Source organism: Pleurodeles waltl, chromosome 11 (assembly GCF_031143425.1).
Source record: "Pleurodeles waltl isolate 20211129_DDA chromosome 11, aPleWal1.hap1.20221129, whole genome shotgun sequence".
NCBI lineage: Eukaryota > Metazoa > Chordata > Amphibia > Caudata > Salamandridae > Pleurodeles > Pleurodeles waltl.
This window is the reverse complement of record NC_090450.1, coordinates 101,040,246-101,063,160: the sequence shown is the minus strand read 5'-3', so window position 1 is coordinate 101,063,160 and position 22,915 is coordinate 101,040,246.

Here is a 22,915-nt window from a genome sequence, read left to right as displayed (position 1 = left end):
CATCCACGCTGGATGCAGTTAAGTCACATCTTCAAGTTACTGTCTAATGATACTGATTTACAAGATTTTTTGTCAGGTCCCAAAGTACCACGGAAGAAAAGGTTCTTATATGAAGTTTATAATGAGATTTGGAAGCTTTCACATCAAGAGGCTGCAGCCCGGTTGAGGCAGATTGATCAGGAAAATCTGATGCAGACTTTGTCTGTTGTTGATAATGGCATGCATACCCTTTCTGACCGTGTTTACACGATTGACAGCATTGTTTCCTCTGCCATTGACATTATTAAATCGGACATGTCTTCTTTATATCATGGGCAGAGTCAGACGCGGTTCATCATGCAGCTAGGTTGGACTCTTCAGACCTTGAAGGCGGGTCGCGTTCCATGGCAGCACGTTCGTGCCAGAGAGATCTTTATCTCTTTTAATTTGACTCGTCAGCAACAACTGATGGCTAAAAAGGAAGCGACATATGTTATGTTGAATATTGAGAAATTGGAGAAACTGCCTTTCACGGTAGCTGAGATTCCGTCAGCTGAATGGTTGATTCATGGGATTATTAATTTGCCTATCTCCACTTTGCAATTTACTTCGTGTTTGAAGCACATTCCGGTGGGTAGATATGAACTATTGGGAGACAGTTACATACACGAGGTGTGGGACCTTCCCTTTCAGTACAGATGTGTTAATGGTTTGAAGGAGGTTTTTCTTAGCGGCAGCGAATGCGAAGCCTCTGTAAATAGCTGTCCTTGCACGGGGCGTGTAACGCTTCGATTGCTAACTTAGCTTGTTTTCTGAAGGGAGTTCCAGTCCCGGTTATTAAAAACACTTTCCAGGTGCTTTCTAACGGCAGTTACATTGTTCTTAACAGCGAACGCTGCTGTGGCATGCGTGCCGGAATAGTTTACATCGTCGTTGTCAACAAGGCCGTTACGTGCTGCGGGAATGTGTTGTTTCCCCCACTCAATTTAGGGAGGTAGCGGACATCTAGCCTCATATTGCTACTTCCAAGGTTGATTTCGACAAGTTGAGTCGGCTAAAAGCTTTATTGTTTCAAAAGCATGTGGCCCTTACATCTGCTAGCGAGACCTACGCACTTCAGGTGGCAAGGTCATCGGCGGAGATACAGTGCCTTTTGAATACTAACTTTCCAAATCACTTCGGTGAACTTGTGGGACGTATATTTAATGCATCCAGCACTGCTGGTATTGCAAATTTTTTCAAAGTCGTTGGTGTTGGTTTTGCTCATACCTTCTCTTCCATATTCGTTTTGATACCTTCGGCTATACATTCTATTTTCGGAAGCATTTTTGGGGGTTTCCCGATTACTTTGGCTTTATTGGCTGGAGTCTTGCTGTTGTTGCTATTTTTTCGCAATGGCTGTCCCGTCACGACGAGATCCTGTATTGCTGCTCCCGTCAGTGCAGCTGTGTCGTGAACGCATGATGCAGCATTTTGGAGTGACACTCCTGGGTATATTTGGAGTGTGACTGGTCTCTGTCATTCAGACCGGTGTTGGATTGTGTGCAACCCGTGTTTCGATGCCTTTGGTGCTCGTTTGAACATGCACTGGCTCTCTGTCTCTCATTGCAGCGCCCTCCCATGGTCGATACTGATCTGTTGATGTTCCCGATTAGGGCTCATTCCCAGACTTGTGTACTACGGATGCGCTTGCTTCGCGAGGCAGTTTATGAGATTCCCTTCCTGGAGGAAGATGGTATTGTCTCTTTCATAGGCCCTACACGGGGTGCCACCCTGAATGGTTTTGGGGCTTTGGATCACACCTGCTCCATGGTACTTTGTGGCGTGGATCTTCCGATATTGACATATATCGAAGTGGAGGAACTCCTGCGTTCTATTGCTTCTGTCTGACGATTGGATTTTTACGAAATTTCCAATATATTGAATTTGGCTTTATGGTCACATGTTACCTAGATTTCTGTTGTTGTTGTCTTCTCACCTTGTCGAAATAATTGTTTTAGGTATTGTTTATATTTGGGGCATCCTTTTATATTATTGGAACCACTTGCTACCGACAAGGGGAGGGTGTAGTGTGGTTAGTTTTCCGTATTCATTACGCTTTAGCTTCAGGCTTTAGGCCTTTGTGCACTTTGCCCTGAATATATTTTATTCATTTGCTGACAGCTTAGAGCCTCTGTGCACTTTGCTCTACATGCTTTTTATTAGGCTTCGTACTGTTATTTTTCAAATAGCCAGTTCTACTGTGTTGTTTTTTATTTCATATCACACTGTTTTGCCTACTTCAGCACTGGAGTTCTCCATAACATATTTACTATGTGCTTCAGTCAAGGATACAGTCTGGTACATTGCCGATAGACCTGGTAGGAGTTTAGACTTGGCATTCCTGCGTAGGGACATTTTGTGATCACAATGACATGCTAGTTATAAAATCACTTCCTTGTCCCAATACATGCAAGAGGGAGATTCCGACCAGGGAACCACAACTAGACGCTGACTGCCTCGTTGCAGATGCTGAACCAAGATCACAGGTCTTTGCTCAGGTATGAGGGCTGATGTCTCCACAGTGATTCTAATAGGCAAGCTAGAAGCTTAACATGCTGTGCTCTAAATAGAACAAGCAGAGGGAGAGTAGAAACTGTTAGACAATATGATAGCTTTGTTCTTATGTTTTACTCTCCTGGTGACTATTTCAATGCTACTGTGTTGTATCGTTCTGGTTATTGCGGCTCACGCCTTAATCTCTAAAATACAGTCGTTTTATTAAAACATTATATAAAACTTATACTGTCTTTGTCATTTGTATATGAGATCATATTGGAAATAAGAGAGTTGGTTTGGATCTGAGTAACCACGACTTCCCTGAGAAGTTCCAAAGATGTAATGCGCTCGGCTGCCAAATCATTCCTTCCACATGGGAGAAATGAGGCACTGCTAGTTAGCCGGAGCAAAAACCGGATTTAGGGTGACAGAGTTCTTTGCACGTGGGTCAGACTCAGTCCCCCACACCGTTATAGATCCTGCTACCTAGAAATCCAGTAGTCTCATTTAGAATAATGAGAGCCCACGCGACAGAGGGAGGGTGAGCTCTTTCTTTTTTAGTTTGTGGGTGCGAGGTAGTCAGGGTAGGAGGGAGGGCGGTGGAGGGTTTGGGCCACAGGGTCTGCATTGTGCTACCAACTGGCCTGCCAGATATCAGTTGCACTGTATCACTGTGCTCCATGTGTGTTTGTGCGTAAGTGTGCTCCATACAGACCTGCCTGATATCTGTAGCACCATAGAGTGGTGCTGAGTGAATGTGTGTGTGTGGGAATGCTTGAAAAGAGACCATCTGCTAGTGATTACATCCAATGGCGGTGTTGTTATACACATTGATTTCTTCCCAACTGGATACTATGGCCCATATTTATACTTTTTGACATGAACCTGTGTTAGCTCAAGTTTGCATCAAAAAGTATAGCGCCGGCTAGCGCCATTCGAGGACGCCAGCTGGACGCTATATTTAAGGAATGGTGCAAGCCGGCGCTAAGGCCCGGTTAGCATCAAAATACATGACGCTAATCGTGTAGGGGAGGCATAGGAAAAACTGGAGGTTGTAAGGGAAAGAATGATGCTAGTAAGGTTAGAGTAAAAAAAATGACTCAAATCTGACTAGCGTCATTGTTTTGACGAACAACCCCCATTGACATGACTCCTGTTTTAGTGAAGACAGAAGTCATCCTCCCCAGCCCAATCGCCATGCCCAGGGGACTTACAGCCCCTGGGCATGGCCATTGGGCACAGTGCCATGTAGGGGGGGCCGAAGTTAGGCCCCCCTATGGCACTTTAAAAAATACTTACCTGGACTTACCTGGAATGGGTCCCCCCATCCTTAGGTGTCCTCCAGGTGTGGGTGTGGGTGGTGGGGGCGTCCCTGGGGGCAAGGAAGGGCACCTGTGGGCTGTTTCCATGGTCTTTGACCATGGAAAAAGGCCCACAGGTCCCCTAACGCCTGCCCATACCCAGGCGTTAAATTATGGTGCTAAGCAGGCTTAGCGCCATTATTTAAGGCCCAGCTCATCCCGTGCATGATTTTTGCATAAGAGGATAAATAAGGCGCTAGAGCCTTTGAGTCATTTTTTGCCCGGGAACGTCTACCTTGCATCTCATTGAAGCAAGTGTTATGCCATTAATTATGTTTGACCACTGACTTTGTGTTTCATCACTGCGCATATTAGTTGTTCAATGCTCACCAGTAGCACATTACATGTTGTATTCAGTTTAGCTGCCTATTGGCTTTAACGTGGCATTAGACCTTACATTTTGTATTTAGGTTAGCTGCCTATTGGCTTCAACGTGGCATTAGACATTACATTCTGTATTCAGTTTAGCTGCCTATGGGCTTTATCGTGGCGTTAGACATTGCAGTTGGACATTGTAGATGAGCTGTGTTTTTCCACATGGTAGAACAAGCTGTGTTTTTCGTATTTTGAATTCTCACCGAGCCCTAGCGTGATAAGAGAGCGTATAGTTTGTGTTTTTCCCTCTCTACCCAGCCTTGGGAAGGAACGGGCTTTAGGAGATCTGGCCAACCTCCAACGGATTGTTTTTTTTTCCCAACTCTGATCTACGGTGCCAGCATGTTTTGACTATTAAAGGAAAGGGCTTGTTAGCAGGCTTTTTCATTATAAGGGGTGTCCCTGGGCAGCAGCGAGGGGGAATTTTCCAAGACTTCGGTCAGGAGCGGACGTCAGCTGCCTGACCACCCGTTTGGGTGGAAAATCTCTTTCTTGCAGTTGATCAGGAGTTATCAACTTGCAGGCATAAGAAAGATGAAGAGCAGTGATAGGCCCTACGGTGATGAATTTTGACTTTTAATCTTTGCTTTGAAGTCATGATATAATATAATCACATATATTTGCTGTGTACACTGCAATTGAGAAGTACTTTGATATATTTTCCTTTCATTGCTGTGACTACTTTTAAACGTGTGCCTCCAACCTACTAATCTCTTCTCTCAGGAACCTCGTGGTGAAGTTATAATAATGTCTTCTTTAAACTAAGAAGTGCATTCCAGAAAAGTTTTGTCAGCTCGGTCATAAGATTAATGAAAGCAAACCATTTTGGCATGAGTCATCAGTCTGGGAGTGGAGATTGGAGGTGCACGATTTAAAAGTGTAATTGTTTTTGTTGTTCAGAGAATTAAAGAAGCACGGCGGACCATGTTTGAAAATGCATGTGAAGTTAAACTGCCTTATGGTGTGGTGAGAATTTTTTTTTCTTGTTTATCAGGACTTTCTAAGTCTTGGGATGAGTGCTTGGATAAAGCAAATGTGTTTTCATACTTAGAAAATTTGCTTTTTGAAAGAAGTGATGTTCCTTTTGTTCTTGACAGAAGAGTTTGGATACTTTTGTCTGCTTACAGAAAAATGCATGAGAGATGTAAGCAGTTAGAACATGAAAATAAGAATTTACGTGAGCAAATTAGCCAGAACAAATTATTGAAAGCTAAAACTGAAATTTATAAAGCTGTTGCAGGAGAATCTGGCTTTTCACATTCCAGTAATGAGGAGGTTAAAAAAGGTGGGGGGCAGGAGTTGAAGTGCATTCCTTAAAAGATTACACTGGGCAAGAAGTTGACGATCTTATATTCAGACCGCTTTTGCAAAGTACGATGTGTAAAATGAATTCAGACAAGGCAGAGGTACTGTCGAAGAATGTGCTGTTTCTGGGAATGCAGTGAAATCCAGAAAATAGGCAGATGTTGTCACAGGTATAACGAAAGATTTTAGAGTTTCTTACTATTTGAAAATGCAAGAGACATTTTTGGAAACAGTATAGCCCTCATTTGAGTAAAATCTTAACACTTTGGTACAAAGTAACTAGGAAAAAACATGAGTTTGAATGGCGTGAGAAGCAGCTGCTTGCTTTTGGTTTGGCAAATTAAATAATTCAACAGACTTTAGATGTGTGCGCAGTGCAAGAGGGAAACACTGATGCCACCTTGAGTATGTGGCAGAAACAGGGGAGGACAAGAGTGCCCCTGGGGCTTTGGATTGGAAAACAATTTGACTTTGTGGAGCACTGTACTCCTTTTGAAAAACAGTTTTTGACTTGTTATTGGGCTCTAGTGAATACTGAGCAAATGACATTAAATGATAATGTAATTCAGAAACCTGAAATTTCAATCATGTAGTGGTTGATGAGTTCACCTAAATCTCACAGTATAGGACAGGCACAAGAGGCTAGTATCATACTTTGGATCTGGTACATACAAAACAGGGCTCAAGTAGGACCTACAGGCACTACAGCCCTACATGAACATGTGTCACAAGTCCCTTTACAGGATGAGGAGAGGGTGCAGGGAGTACCACAGGCAAAAGAGTCACTAGTGAAATTGAGTACACCATTTTAATTCTTGTCCCCTGAGGATAGAAAGCATGTTTGTTTGACTAATGATTCATTGAAATGCATGGATACTAAAAGACAGTGGAAAGCAGTGTTATACGATCCAGTTACTGAAAAGTTGTTGTCTACCACATGAGAAGGAAAATGTAACCAATATGCAGAGTTGTACAATGTGTGTCAGACTTTAAAGCAAGAGCTGTTTGACATGTGTCATTTTTACACTGATTCTTGGTTCACTGTAAAAGGATTAGCCGTTTGGTTTTCCGCATAGCTTGCACATAACTGGTCAATTAATTCAAAGGAGGTGAGGAGCAAACAGTTGTGGCAGGAAATTTGGGGAATGTTAAAACAGAGCATAGTCATAGATGCTCATTGTCCCATTGATTCATTAGAACCCTGGTTCAATTCCCTTGCAGATGTTAAAGAGAAAAGTGCAAAGACAGAAGTGTCAACCCGAATTCTGACATGGTGGAGATGGCTAAGTGGGCGCACCAGAAATGTGGACATCTGGGAGAAAAAGCCACTTACAGGTGGGCAGAGATTAGAGAGATGCACATTCCCTTAGATTTGATAAAAACTGTGATTTTGCAATGTTCTATTTGTCATCACAACAGAGATCTGTCCCACAAACAGTCAAAGATCAGTTGGGGAGAGGAATGTTACCAAGAGCGATATGGCAAATTGCTCAAGTTTTAGGGGGAGTGATTGCTGCAGATTACCAAGTCGAAATCAAAGTTATTCTGATAACTAGAATAGAATCTGATTAATTCAAACAGATTGGAGACAGAATTGCCCAACTTGTCATAAGTGCAGTGAATTGAGGTTTGGCAAGGAAGGACTCTGCCCCAACCCTTCTGACAGTGCAAGGAAAGGGAAGCTGTGGTTCAGCAGATAAAAACCTCAGGGCTAAGGTGTGGGTTGAATCCTCAAATGACCCTCCAGAACCTGCAAAAATCATAACAAAGGACCCCAATAATGTCCTGCTGATTATAAAACAAGAAAAAAAAGAAAGGAGGGCACATTTCAGGTGACAATTGTTATTTGCAAGAAAAGTCATACTTTTTTCTTTTGCAGATCCTACTACGACTCGCCACTGACCATGAGTGTGTGTTGTGTGGTCTCCCTTCGGGTGTTTGCATTTGGGGTCGGGGGAGGGACAGCACCCCCAACCTGAACCTGATTGATTAAAGTACAAACCCCATGGATCTATATTGCGCAACTGGCGCCTTCAGTTCAAGTTCTACATGGGATCAATATAAAGTTTGTCAACTTGTTTGATTACATTCTTCCACTGGAACTAAGCAACATTGCCAGTTAACTGTCTGTTTTTCCGTGTGGAAACCTGACTTTCACTTACATTCCTGCAAACCTTTCAGGTGGACCATGTACCTTTACATGAGTAGAACTCATGCTACATTAACTTGCTATTTTAGAGACTTTTCATTGTAGGTGTATCTGATTTGAAAGGTTATGAGATCAATACGTTAATCCACTTCCATTGCTTTACAGTGATTGCTTTTATCATTCAAATCTGATTTGCTTATAATGTTTTTTTTTCTTTGAAATAAGAGAAATGTAAACAAAAGTCATTGGTCAGAGGGTGGATATTTTATGACATTAATTGTGTTTGACCACTGACTTTGTGTTTCACCACTGCGCATATTAGTTGTTCAGTGTTCACCAGTAGCACATTACATGTTGTATTCAATTTAGCTGCCTATTGGCTTTAACGTGGCATTAGACATTACATTTTGTATTTAGGTTAGATGCCTACTGGCTTCAACGTGGCATTAGACATTACATTCTGTATTCAGTTTAGCTGCCTATGGGCTTTATCGTGGCATTAGACATTGCAGTTGAGACATTGCAGATGAGCTGTGTTTTTCCACATGGTAGACCAAGCTGTGTTTTTCGTATTTTTAATTCTCACCGAGCCCTAGTGTGATAGGAGAGCGTAAATTTGTGTTTTTCCCTCTCTACCCAGCCTTGGGAAGGAATGGGCTTTAGGAGATCTGGCCTACCTCCAACGGCTTGTTTTTTTCTCAACTCTGATCTACGGTGCCAGCATGTTTTGGCTATTAGAGGAAAGGGCTTGTTAGCAGGCTTTTTCATTATAAGGAGTGTCCCTGGGCAGCAGCGAGGGGGAATTTTCCAAGACTTCAGTCAGGAGCGGATGTCAGCTGCCTGACCTCCTGTTTCGGTGGAAAATCTCTTTCTCGCAGTTGAACAGGAGTCATCAACTTGCAGGCATAAGAGAGATGAAGAGCAGTGATAGGCCCTACGGTGATGAATTTGGACTTTTATTCTTTGCTTTGAAGGTATGCTATAATACAATCACATATTTTTTGCTGAGTACATTGCAATTGAGAAGTACTTTGATATATTTTCCTTTCATTGCTGTGACTACTTTTAAACATGTGCCTCCAACCTACTAATCTCTTCTCTCAGAAACCTCGTGGTGAAGTAATAATAAATGTCTTCTTTAAACTAAGAAGTGCATTCCAGAGAAGTTTTGTCAGCTCGGTCATAAGATTAATTAAAGCAAAACAGCAAGGTAGTTCTCACATGCGAAAAATGATGTTAACTCCAATATTTTGGGTTAGACATGTCTAGCACCAAAATATAAATGTGGAGTTAAGTTTGCGCCAGTTTGTGTAAAAAAAAAAAAAGCCGCAAATCTGGTGCAAACAGAGTATAATTATGCACAAATGGGGTGTAATGATAGGGGATTATTGGCGCTCAGGAATCTATTTGGCCAAAATAGCAGTAGGAGTTGCCTACACAAGGGAAAACACCCATCCCTTAAGGGTTAAAAAACCCAACAAATATTTTTACACAATGTGAGGCGCCGCCCTTTTTTTCCCCTTTTATACCCTTTTCTTTCTTATTGTTTTTTCTCAAAGTTTACCTATTTTAAATTCAATGAGTCAAATCTCAAGTGAGTGAAGTTCAAAGTAAAAGCAATCTTGAATATATCGCTAATCTTAGCAAGCGAACTCATATCATTCCATATCAGGGAACCCAACAATAAGTGACATAATGGGAGGTTTTCTCCCTTATTTTTTCAAAAGTTATATGAATAAGTCAAATCACAAGTGAGTAAAGTTCAAATGAACGCAATCTCAAATATCACGCCAGTCTTTAAAAGTCCAATCATATCCAAGGTTTATTGGATCAGATCTTCAGATTGTCAGCATGCTTCATGAGGATACACATTGAGCCAACACGTGTTTCGTCAGGGGAAAGTCCTATGTTCCCCAACGACTTCTTCAGGGCTCTAAATTGTAAATACATAATTTGTATTAGAACCAAAATGCTCAAACTACATGATGTGTAATGCAAATACTGAAGATACCCTAAAGAGTAAGGTAAGAAAGAAAGCACCCAGTGATGTGAGAGGAACAGTGCATCTCCTAGCTAAGAGTAAAGTAAATATATAACAAATGAACAAAACCAACTGAGGCACACCCTCATAATTCCCCAATCAAGTTGAACCATATATATGGTCTCAGTGTTATCAATCACCCAGTAAGACACCACAAAACATATAAAATTAGCCAAGTGTAAAAGCCACCAAACCCTGGTTAACTATATCAAAACATCCAATTAAAATATTTTTTGTTTATATGTTATTAAAGTTTTTCTTCATTTATACTACCTCATGTACTTACATTCGCATATATTGTTAGAGTTACTTCAAAATTAATGTCCTTATTATGACTGTGTAGTACATCGAAAATTCATACCTAAATAAATAACACCAAATATTACTCCAAACGTGTCTAACAATCCCAATTAAAACCTCAAATTAATTCAAAAAACTTAAGTATTACATCAAAATCCTTGATTCCCAAAGCTCATGACTTGGTAGCCGTATATTCCAAAACTAAAAGACAAATAGGATTACAAAATTTGTAATCTCCATTCAATAGTTTCCTTAATTTGCACGACCTCACAGAGTCCAAAATAACATCTGCACAGACCTTACCTACTAGTGTTTTCAAAGAACCCGAATATTCTGTTCCTGTGTTTATGAAACGTTTGGTTGCGAGTGCGCTACAGCGCGTCCTGCATCGGCTGAGATTAAATGTGTTTACAGAGCGCGAAGTCAGTGGTGAACTGACTACGTGCTTCCCTTGTCGACAAACGCTACGTTGCGGATACGCATCAGCACGTTTGATGTTCAACATGAAATAGAATGAGTTTCCGGGACGCGAGTTCACCGCGTCCATCAACTTAGAAGACAGACTGCAAAATAATGCCTCAACATATTGCGATTGCGATATTTAATATGGAAAGTTAATTATATTATAAATGCAAGCGCAACAATTGTGGCAAGTATACAGCTAAAGATTTACCTCATATATAACCAAATATAACACAAAACATAAATTCTTATTTCGGGGGGTTATCATGGCAATCAGAACATAGCCCCATCTGAAAATAGAACAATTGTCAGCCGCTAATCCATAGTGGACAACTGAAATGTAATAAACCAATTCCTCAGCATTATCAAAATCTTAATCACAATTAATATCTTGGAGCCAGGTGAATAAGAGAAATCAGAAATTGAAATCGAGAAAAATATAGAGGACAGGTCGTGATTAGACAAGAGGGAAAATACCCTAAGACTCCCCATACCCTGTCCACTAAAGGGATAACAGTTTGAGAATTTTGGTTGACAATGACAATATCAAGGTGAATAAAATGAATCAAGAGACACAACATACACCCTAACTCCTATTTGACATATTTATGTTATCAACGCTCACCTAAAAAGAACTCTAACTCTCTGTCAGAGTTGAGGCCTAATTCTACAGCCTTCAGTCTCATTATCCACATTGCCTCTTTTTTGCGTAGCATCAATTCACGGTTACCCCCCCTTGGATCACGAGGAATGTGTTCCAATCCAAAAAATTCAAAGTTCTTATACATCGATTGTGAATTACATGATAAAATGTGAGCAACTAATGGATACCTTACATCACAATTTTTAAGACTGCGCATGTGTTCTCCAATCCTTATTTTCAATGGGCGTATTGTACTCCCTACATAGATACGAGCACAGTTACATTTTATTATGTAAACAACATGAGTGGTGTTACAAATCATCATGGTACAAATTTTGTAAACTTTCCCTTCCAGAGAGAATTCTTTGATCCTATGACAAGCCCATCGGCATACTCCACAATTACCACATTTGAAAAAACCCACGATCTGTGTAGATAGCCAGGTTTTATTCTGAGGTACAGTTGTAAAACTAGGACTCAATATATTCTTTAAGGTTTTACCTCTCCGGTATGTGGTGGGCACTCTCACTGGTATCACATTACTGATCGACTTGTCCTGTGTTAATAAATGCCAATGTTTTGCCATAAACTTCACCATAATCAAGGATGCATCATTGAAATCTGTTATAAGACGCACCCTATTGGATTCATCTACCATTCCTCTAGATTTATTGGTTTTCAAAGTGTCACTTCTAATAACATTTTTACTCCTTAGTTGCGCCTTCTTGATCACCTTGTTAGAGTGGCCACGCGCTCTAAACCTATTACCCATGTCATTCAAATGAAACAAATATTCATTGTCCAAACTACAATTACGTCGTGCCCTTACCATTTCACCAAAAGGAATGGACGCAATTTGATGCTTTGGGTGTGCACTCCCAGCATGCAGAATTGAGTTACAGGCTGTAGCCTTCCTAAAAAGTCTACTTTGGATCTTATTGTCTAAAATAAAGATCTCAACGTCCAAGAAGACAATCTTCTCTGCACTATATTGATATGTAAATTCCACATTCATAGTGTTTGAATTTAGGAAGGTACAAAATTCCAATAGCCTTTGTTCTTCTCCAGTCCAGATCAGGAAACAGTCATCTATAAATCTGCCCCAAAAGAGAATGTCAGTTTGCCAATGAGTGGACTCCGAGCCCCAAACCCATTTGTACTCGAACCAGCCCATAAAAAGATTAGCATATGAGGGCGAGAATTTGGAGCCCATCGCAACACCTCGTTTCTGTCTGTACCAACCATTATTAAATAAGAAAAAGTTATTGTCAAGAATTATGTGAATCATTTCTAGTATCATTGCAGTGTGCTGCCAGAGGCTTGCTGATCTTTTGGTCAAAAAGAACCGAGTGGCTTCTAGTCCCAACTCGTGTTTGATGCATGTGTACAGGGATACTACATCCAGTGTCACTAACAGCATATTATTGTCCCACTCAATATCATTCAAAATACTCAGAATATGGGTAGTATCTTTAATAAAAGATGGGAGATTACAAACTATTGGTTGCAAAAAGCAATCCACAAATTCCGAGAGTCTTTCCGTTGGACCTTGTATACCTGAAACAATCGGTCTCCCAGGTGGAAAAGGAAGACCTTTATGAACCTTAGGTAGCGTGTACAAGCATGGATATCTTGGATGGGTCACTTTTAAGTACAAATATTCATCTCTACTTAGCAGTCCTTCCTGCTGCCAATCACACAAATTACTGTTTATTCTGTCGACCAGGCCGGGGATGGGGTTATCCACAACACTCTCATAACATGCCAAGTCATTTAGTTGTGACAAGATTTCATTATCATAATCATCCTTGTTCATGAGAACAACATTACCACCCTTGTCAGCTTGTCTAATAATGACATCTTTAACCTGTTTCAGTTCTTCAAGTGCAACCAGTTCATCCTGATTTAGGTTTTTTGAGAATCGTCTATATTTGTTTTTGGCCATGTATTTATCATAATCGTGGCATACCAGGTCAAAAAACTTGTCAAAAATATTCATGTCACATGATTTCGGAGTCCAACAAGATTTCTTTTTTTGACCACTGGAGATACTTGTACTAAAGTCAACCTCTAAGTCATTTAATACCCTAGAGAGCTGTATACTTGCCACAATTGTTGCGCTTGCATTTATAATATAATTAACTTTCCATATTAAATATCGCAATCGCAATATGTTGAGGCATTATTTGCAGTCTGTCTTCTATGTTGATGGACGCGGTGAACTCGCGTCCCGGAAACTCATTCTATTTCATGTTGAACATCAAACGTGCTGATGCGTATCCGCAACGTAGCGTTTGTCGACACGGGAAGCACGTAGTCAGTTCACCACTGACTTCGCGCTCTGTAAACACATTTAATCTCAGCCGATGCAGGACGCGCTGTAGCGCACTCGCAAACAAACGTTTCATAAACACAGGAACTGAATATTCGGTTTCTTCGAAAACACTAGTAGGTAAGGTCTGTGCAGATGTTATTTTGGACTCTGTGAGGTCGTGCAAATTAAGGAAACTATTGAATGGAGATTACAAATTTTGTAATCCTATTTGTCTTTTAGCTTTGGAATATACGGCTACCAAGTCATGAGCTTTGGGAATCAAGGATTTTGATGTAAGACTTACGTTTTTTTAATTAATTTGAGGTTTTAATTGGGATTGTTAGACACGTTTGGAGTAATATTTGGTGTTATTTATTTAGGTATGAATTTTCGATGTACTACACAGTCATAATAAGGACATTAATTTTGAAGTAACTCTAACAATATATGCGAATGTAAGTACATGAGGTAGTATAAATGAAGAAAAACTTTAATAACATATAAACAAAAATTATTTTAATTGGATGTTTTGATATAGTTAACCAGGGTTTGGTGGCTTTTACACTTGGCTAATTTTATATGTTTTGTGGTGTCTTACTGGGTGATTGATAACACTGAGACCATATATATGGTTCAACTTGATTGGGGAATTATGAGGGTGTGCCTCAGTTGGTTTTGTTCATTTGTTATATATTTACTTTACTCTTAGCTAGGAGATGCACTGTTCCTCTTACATCACTGGGTGCTTTCTTTCTTACCTTACTCTTTAGGGTATCTTCAGTATTTGCATTACACATCATGTAGTTTGAGCATTTTGGTTCTAATACAAATTATGTATTTACAATTTAGAGCCCTGAAGAAGTCGTTGGAGAACATAGGACTTTCCCCTGACGAAACACGTGTTGGCTCAATGTGTATCCTCATGAGGCATGCTGACAATCTGAAGATCTGATCCAATAAACCTTGGATATGATTGGACTTTTAAAGACTGGCGTGATATTTGAGATTGCGTTCATTTGAACTTTACTCACTTGTGATTTGACTTATTCATATAACTTTTGAAAAAATAAGGGAGAAAACCTCCCATTATGTCACTTATTGTTGGGTTCCCTGATATGGAATGATATGAGTTCGCTTGCTAAGATTAGCGATATATTCAAGATTGCTTTTACTTTGAACTTCACTCACTTGAGATTTGACTCATTGAATTTAAAATAGGTAAACTTTGAGAAAAAACAATAAGAAAGAAAAGGGTATAAAAGGGTAAAAAAAGGGGGGCGCCTCACATTGTGTAAGAGTATAATTATGCCCCTCTGTTTGACATTGGCTCTACCCATGCGACCTTGGCCCACTGTGCTGCTAAAAGTGATATTATTATCTGTGCGTACATATTCCTGATATTGTTGTTCTCTTGGTTGCATCCTATTACTGTATGGTGTTGATTTATATTAATGGCCAGGGAGGGCGTAGTTCTGACAATGTATCGCAATACATAAGGGTGTTTGGGGGGGGAGTAATGTAGGATTTCTCCCAAGTGTGGATGCTAGTGATGACATCTTAACATGGTTAGGCTGAGTACTGCTAGTGATATTATCAAGTGGGATTTATGCCCAGAAGTCATTATGTTTATGTTGTGTTTCTTAATGTGTGTTTTTGAATACAAACTTTGTTTATCTACCACATGTGTGAAGATCTCTTTTGTGGTGCTCAGTGTATTTCCTGCGTGGGAGTGCTGTGCCAATGCTTTACACATTGCCTCTGTGACAAGCCTGATTGCTCGGTGCCAAGCTACCCAAGAGTGAGCACAGGTTATATAGTGAGTGTCATCATCCACCCATGAAGGGAGTGGTAGGTTCTGACTGGTTGGGGCCAACAAGAATGTGTTTCTTCCAACAGTATGGGAGAAATGAGTGTCTGTGTAGGTGTGTGAGTGGGTGTATGAGTGGTGTATGGGTGTCTCACTGAGTAGGTGTATGTTTTTTTAAATTGTAGGTCGGAACACCTCACAAGGAAATCTAATACAACAACACTGGAAGAACTAATTTTTAAACCAGATTACTTCGATAGATTATGCAATTCATCTGTATGCATAAGGCAAAAACAAATATGAATTAATATAACAATTTATAAAATTATAAAATAAACCTAGAAATGTTAGCAATGCATAACTTCAAAACAGCACTAACCCACCACACAGTCCCCATGCCCTAATGCTATGCTATAATAAAATACAACATTTAATTTTCCCTTTCTTACTGTTCTCAGACTTTCTATGTATATAACATAAATTATATACTGTATGAGGAATCATCCTTGAACACTATGGGAAAAAACAATCACATAGACTGTTTAGGAAAGAACACAACTGCACAGTAGTTAACTTCAAATAACCAACACAGCACATTGCACACACTGCAATTTTTTTAACAATCATTTATCTATACTTGCAGTACTAATCCAAAGAAACATATGCTGAAAATGAGAACTTCATCATTAGAAGTGCTACAGTAGCACTAGTAGATATACAAGGCACACCAGCCTAGGCAAAGCTGTATCAAAACATCACCCTTAGAAAGTCGCAGGATGTCATAACTCCTGATAATAGATTAAAAATACCGAGACTATTCCACTTTTTACAACTGTCACTCTCCTTAGAACGTTGGTTCCACAAGGAATTTGGTAACTTTCAAGGCAATCTTTGCCTGAATCTACAGTTCCTATCATTACATTCTGTCCATCCACTTCAATGTTTTAGATAGACAGTATAGTGACCAGATCTAATACTAACTCCTTCATGAAAAATGAAAGCAATATTAGTGTATGTTTTACCAGTAATATATATTTGCACTGCTTTAAAGTTAGTAATTTCAATATCTGATTTACTGCCATCTGCTCTACATCATTGTTGCATTCCAATGACATCCTTCCCATTTCCTGCTACACGTAAAGTCAGCAGAACATATGTTTGACATTTTGGACATACATTATTTTGTGTAGCTTTCCTTACTAATCTCTCAAAAGTAAATTGTTTAGAATCTGGCTATGTTAAATAAATAAAACACTCCAACTCTATTTGTGTTGTTGATGTGTATAATTAATTTTCACATTCATGGTACCACATGTACCTAAGTCCAAATAAATCATTAACAGGTATCTCCTCTTTTTCTAAAACAGCAACCAGCACCATTAAAACCTCCAGTGCATCCTCTTGAGCATCTTGAGTAACCTGTACAGATACACTTCTTATAGCTACAGTGTCGCAAATTACAGATGAAGAATGTATTTTAGTTCTCTCAATATGCAGACGGTTCAACAAAATAAAGTGCAGAGCACATTACCTTCTGTTGTTTCACTTAAATTGCATCTACAACCACTACACTGCTTTAAAACTTTCCACTTTGGACACATGGAATGTTTCTCATAAACTGAACATAACTAAATTTGAACCAGGCAATGCCTAAACTCAAGACAAAGATACATATGGCATACCTTCCTTAAACACTGTACTACAGTATAAAATCCGGCAAATTAAACTGGATAGAATTACCACTTATTTGTCCGGCATTATGTCTATGTTACCGTTACATATTTGTGGATGGAACAGTCACAGGGTTTATATGGGAAGCTGCAACTGGGCGGGGGTTTTAAATGCCCTGTCAAACTGAATATCCAGTAATGCATAATGGTCATCACACATCAAGGGACGCAAACTCTCCTGGAGTGTTTCCACATCTCCTCTTTCAGTTCCATAAATATTCCAATATATGTGCATTATTTGTATGAGTGGCCTTTGGAATACATTGGCTGAGAAGTTGATCTGCACTGAAACCCACTCCCCTAAAACAGCTGTAACACACAACAGAGGTTGTCTCTGGGATCCACAGTCCAGTCTGATAGGACAGTATAAAAAAAGAATGGCATTCAGAGATCAGTGGTCTAGGATTTTCTTAGTCCTAGGCAGCTAGCTTCCTTCTCATGTAAGGAACATACCTGAAAGTTTGCCATCAGTCCTGCTGGATGTGCTTGGGTTGAGGCTTCAGGGAAAGAGATATCTTTAAGGAGAGAGGGGTATTGGAGATATACCTACAGTGAGGAGTACAATAGGAATGTGGCTGACTGTCTTACTGCCTGAAGAAGAGAAAACTATGTGCAAGAAGGATTGACAAATGGAGCACTGAGAGAGATTATGATCACTCTGTGACCTAGTATGAACTATTATCCCATCCTACTAGTGTACTATTAGCTGAGCCTCCTGTAGGTATGATAGATATGTGGCCCTGAGTGGACACCTCATCGCGAGAGTGCAGCAAAGAACAAATTGCAACCCCGGGAGCGTCTTTCTCCAAGGTTGCGTGGTGCTGGAAATACATACATAACTGTGAAATGGGTTCTATTTGCAACAAAAGCAAAGGTTAAATTACACTCCCTTTACCTGTAACCACATTAACCACATTCAAAAGTGTGGCATGGGAATCTTGGTGCATGGTCACCTAGCAACAATCCTAGTCCCCATAAATATATTGCTGGTTTGGGCTTTTGATCCTTTACGTATTGGGTCACTGAGTTATTGTTAGAAATGGGGTCTTTGGTATCACCCACAGGTAAACCCTGCTTACCCCCTTGGTAGTTTGGCACGAGCAGTAGACTCAACTTCAGAGTGCTAGGTGTAAAGTATTTGTACCAACACACACAGTAACTTAATGAAAACACTACAAAATGACATAACACAGGTTTAGAAAAATAGAAAATATTTATCTAAACAAAACAAGACCAAAATGACAAAAATCCACAACACAAAAGTCAAGTTATCAATTAAAAAGCAAAAAGAGTCTTCATGTACTTTTAAAGACACACTAACACTGTTAGCGTGAAAATGTACCTTGGGTGCGTCAAAAATAACCCCGCACAGGCGAGTGTGCATCAAAAAGGGCTTGCGGTGCGTCAATTTCACTCACGAGCGAGACCTTGTGTCATTTCTCCTTTCGCCGGGTCGGGACACGTAGTTTCTTCTCTCGGCAGAAGTGCGATGCTGCGATCCGCTCAGCACTCTTAGGTCCGGGCAGGACTTGAGTTGTTTTTACATGTCCAGCGGTGCTTGCGTCAGAAATCCAGCCCCACTATGATCTGAAAACCACGCAGCGCAGGTTGTGATTTTGCCAGCCTCTGTCAGCGATGCTTCGTGACGTTCCCCAGCTCCGTGCGTTGCAGGCGAGCGTCGATTTTCAGCTGCAAAGTCGGTGGCGCGTAGATTTTGCAGCCGCAGATCGGAGTCGAGTCAATCTTTTCCACACACGGCGCTCTGTGCGTGGACTTCTTCCTCTTAGGCTACCAGCTTCTCCTTTCAGGGTCCCAGGAGCTGGATGGGAAGCAGAGGGCAGAGTAGGAGTCCAGGTGGTGGCAGAGAGAAGTCTTTGCTGTCCCTGAGACTTCAAACAACAGGAGGCAAGCTCTAAATCAAGCCCTTGGAGATCTTCACAAGATGGGAGGCACACAAAGTCCAGTCTTCGCCCTCTTACTCTGGCAGAAGCAGCAACTGCAGGATAGCACCACAAAGTACAGTCACAGGCAGGGCAGCTTTTCTTCCTCAGCTAGTCAGCTCTTCTACAGGCAGAGGTTCCTCTTTGTTTCCAGAAGTGTTCTAAAGTCTGTGGTTTTGGGTTCCCTTCTTATACCCAATTTCTCCTTTGAAATAGGCCTACTTCAAAGCAAAGTCTCTCTTGAAGGTGAAATTCTGCCTTGCCCAGGCCAGGCCCCAGACACTCACCAGGGGGTTGGAGACTGTAAGGGCAGGCACAGCCCTTTCAGGTGTGAGTGGCCACTCCCCTCGCTTCTAGCACAGATGGCTCATCAGGAAATGCAGACTACACCCCAGATCCCTTTGTGTCACTGTCTAGTGTGAGGTGCAACCAGCCCACATGTCAAACTGACCCAGACAGGGAATCCACAAACAGGCAGAGTCACAGAAATGGTATAATCAAGAGATGTATTCCTAAATTTCTAAATTGTGAGCTCAGAGACCTCAAACTCCACATGACCATCCACTCCCAAAGGGAATCTACACTTTAATCAGATTAAAAGGTAGCCCCCATGTTAACCTATGAGAGGGACAGGCCTTGCAACAGTGAAAAACGAATTTAGCAATATTTTACTGTCGAGACATTTAAGACACATTACTACATGTCCTACCTTAACCATACACTGCACCCTGCCCTTGGGGGTACCTAGGGCCTACTTTAGGGGTGTCTGACATGTAAGAAAAGGAAAGGTTTAGGCCTGGCAAGTGGGTACACTTGCCAAGTTGAATTTACAGTTAAAACTGAACATAAAGACACTGCAGTGGCAGGTCTGAGACATGATTACAGAGCTACTTATGTGGGTGGCACAACCACGCCAAGGATGAAAAGTCTAACAATTATTATACCATAAGGATACTTCCTTCTGCTCTGCCTTCACATACGTATAAGATACATGCAGAAGGAGTCTGATTTTAGCACATAAATAATATTTACACCAGTGCTTTCTAATCTATGATCTGGGGACCACTTAGGGTCCACGAAGACTCCTCACGGGGTTCGCAATGTCTTAGAAAATTTAAGAATATTAACAGATTAATAATGTGTTTGCAAATAAAGCAGCTAAATGTACAATGGAAAATGTTAAAACATACTCTAAATGTCAAATAATTTGAAATTGGAGGCTAAAAATTTGATTAGTGTCCTGAGATTCGTTGAAGCAGTGCAGGTACATCAAACAGATTATAGTATGGACAATGTGTGGCTTCCAATGAATTTAGAAAAGCTCCAACCTTCCCATTAAAATTATTTCTTTTTTTTTATTTGTTTGCAAATTAAATAAAACATGTTATCCTTAGTGTATATGTTTAATGAATGCCTGTTTCTGTATTGTTTTGTGTATTGTGTTGCAATTCAAATCATCGCAATGTTTAGGACCGAGGTCCCTGGCTTCCAGTAAGAACTCAGTGGCGAATCGCCGGATTCCAAAAATGATTCAGTGGGGGTCCCCGGGTTCCAGTAATGATAAAATGGGTGTCCATTTTATCTTAAGTAAATATGGAAGCACACTGAACTATTTGTTCAATATACTAGTTCCAAATACAGTATGGTATTCAATTGCTTTTCAGCAACCAATGGCAATATCAAACAGTATAATATTATAAAGAGCCATCACCAGATGGCAGAGTTTTGGCAAAGTCAATGTAGAATTTATTAGAGAACTACAGTAGATGTAGACTTTTTAGAGGATTAACTATATATGTTAAAAATCAAGAATTGGGCCCACAGTCTAAAATTTCTGAATCACATGGGGATAGTAATAGTGAAGTGTGCTTAGTTGTCTTTTGTACAACTCCACAATCAATGTGTGTTCCTAGTGTGTGGGTCAACTATAATTTAGAACCCCTCTCCCTAACCTTAAACTGGAGTGTAAGTCCTCAATGTGATTTAGAGTTCAGGGTAGTCCCTCCTCCTTAGAAGAATGTCATTGGGTTTTGACCCTTAACCATTATGGAGTCTTCACAGACGGGGAACTGGTGTCGTGTATTTTAATAAGAAGAAGGGTTTTATTATAAGTGGAATTCTATAGCAATATGAGGCAGATCTGATTTAAAGTACTTCACTTACTTAAAGTTCATCGAATCTTCCTTGTACCTAATTCTTTTTATAGAGTATGTGAAAGTATAACACAGGAGACACTTTCATCACACATAATTCAATGTTTTCTACCCTCAGCATTCTGCATGCATAACCCAATCAGCTTTCACCTATGAGCTCTTGACAGGTAGAAGCAGCTGAAAGCTGAGGTCACTGGAGTGGTGTGACTCAGTAGCCAAGGGTGAGACGGTAAACTGAAATCATAATTCTTGAGTAAAACTGTGAACGTTTACAGTTACAAGGCACTTTCGATACTTTAAGAGGTAGGAATGCCATGGAGGTCGTGAGGTCTTTCCCCTTTTCCCTGGGTAGAGTGGGGTTGATGAATTATAATATTCCATGATGCACCAGGCAGCCTTCAGAACAAGTGCATCGAGACAGAGGGAAAGTTTTTTTTTACTAAAGACGCGATTCTCGAATAGCATTGTGGGTTTAATACCTAGAATACGGTGCTTTCACTTTTTTTTAAATAAAGCACAGATTGAAAGAGTTTATTGTTCATCATCATTGTTGTTGTAGACCTTAGGTCAGTCTGCTTCAGCATCCTGAGAGCCAAGTAATGCTCAGTTCTGGGTCCAATAGAAGACCAGGCATAGGGATATCAGACTTAAAAGGCCCCACCTAATATAATGGATGACCAGTGTCTACTGTGTTCGCTGGAAACCCAGGTCTGGATGTGAGACCTTAGCAGATATGTTATTACGCAAATGCATATGGATTGTCTTAACACTCATGACAAAACAATCTGCTGGTGCTGCTGGCACCCATGCAAGAGATTCTCCCATAAACTTGTAACGTGTTTGTTTCTTTTGTGTTTCTAGGTAATGTATGCAATTGTTATACTCTGTAGAGCAGATGTGTGAGAACCCAAGAAAAATACAGTCTTGAATACATGAGCATAGAAATAATGAGAATGAAAACACCTTCCAGAATTCAATGATCCAGGTTAAACCTCCATTCTATAACTGACGGCTTAGCAAAGGGATCAAGGCAAATATGAGGCAGATATATGTACAAGACTGAGTGCAGTTTTGTAACATGGCATTCTCTGATGTCGGCAATTGCTGAAGCGTCAGCTAGGAGAGCTGTTTGAGGTGAATTAGAAACCTCAAGACTGGGATAAAACAATTGAAATTAGAAACGAACAGCAACATGGTAAAGGATGACATCCTATCCTTCACAGTTAATCTGCACCATCAGGCAATTGCCAATTGCAATAAAAGACACATAGGTTCCAGAGTGGAAGGTTAAGCGACTGAACATGCACACCACATCAGAGTTCTAAATATGTCTAATCAAGGAGAAGGAAGCCTTTGTTCTGTAAATTTGACAGCAGAGTGGAGCTGGGATTTCCCATCAGGTATTGGCACAAAAGGAGCAGGGATTCCCTCTCCTGGTTGGTACGTAGAGACTACCTATGCTCTGTTCTGGGGAAGGATGTAATATGATTGGGCAGTAACTGTCTTGACATTTCAAATGTGCTTTTGTCGCCCTTTTTGTCTGCACAGGAACCTGATTTACTTCAATGGCTCTCGGGAACGTACTCGGATGAGACCTAAAACAGATTCCCGTGTCCTGAAATCACTCACCATCCACAGGCCCCACACTCGCTCAGCAACACAATCATAAAGCAAACATACATTTGGCAACCATGATATGGGTGGAAAGCAATGGCAGGTGATGCTAGTAGACGGCTCACTGTATATAGGTAACAGGACACAGGCCTCTTCCTCCATCTGTTACCTATTACAACCACCACTGCCAGCATTTTATAATCC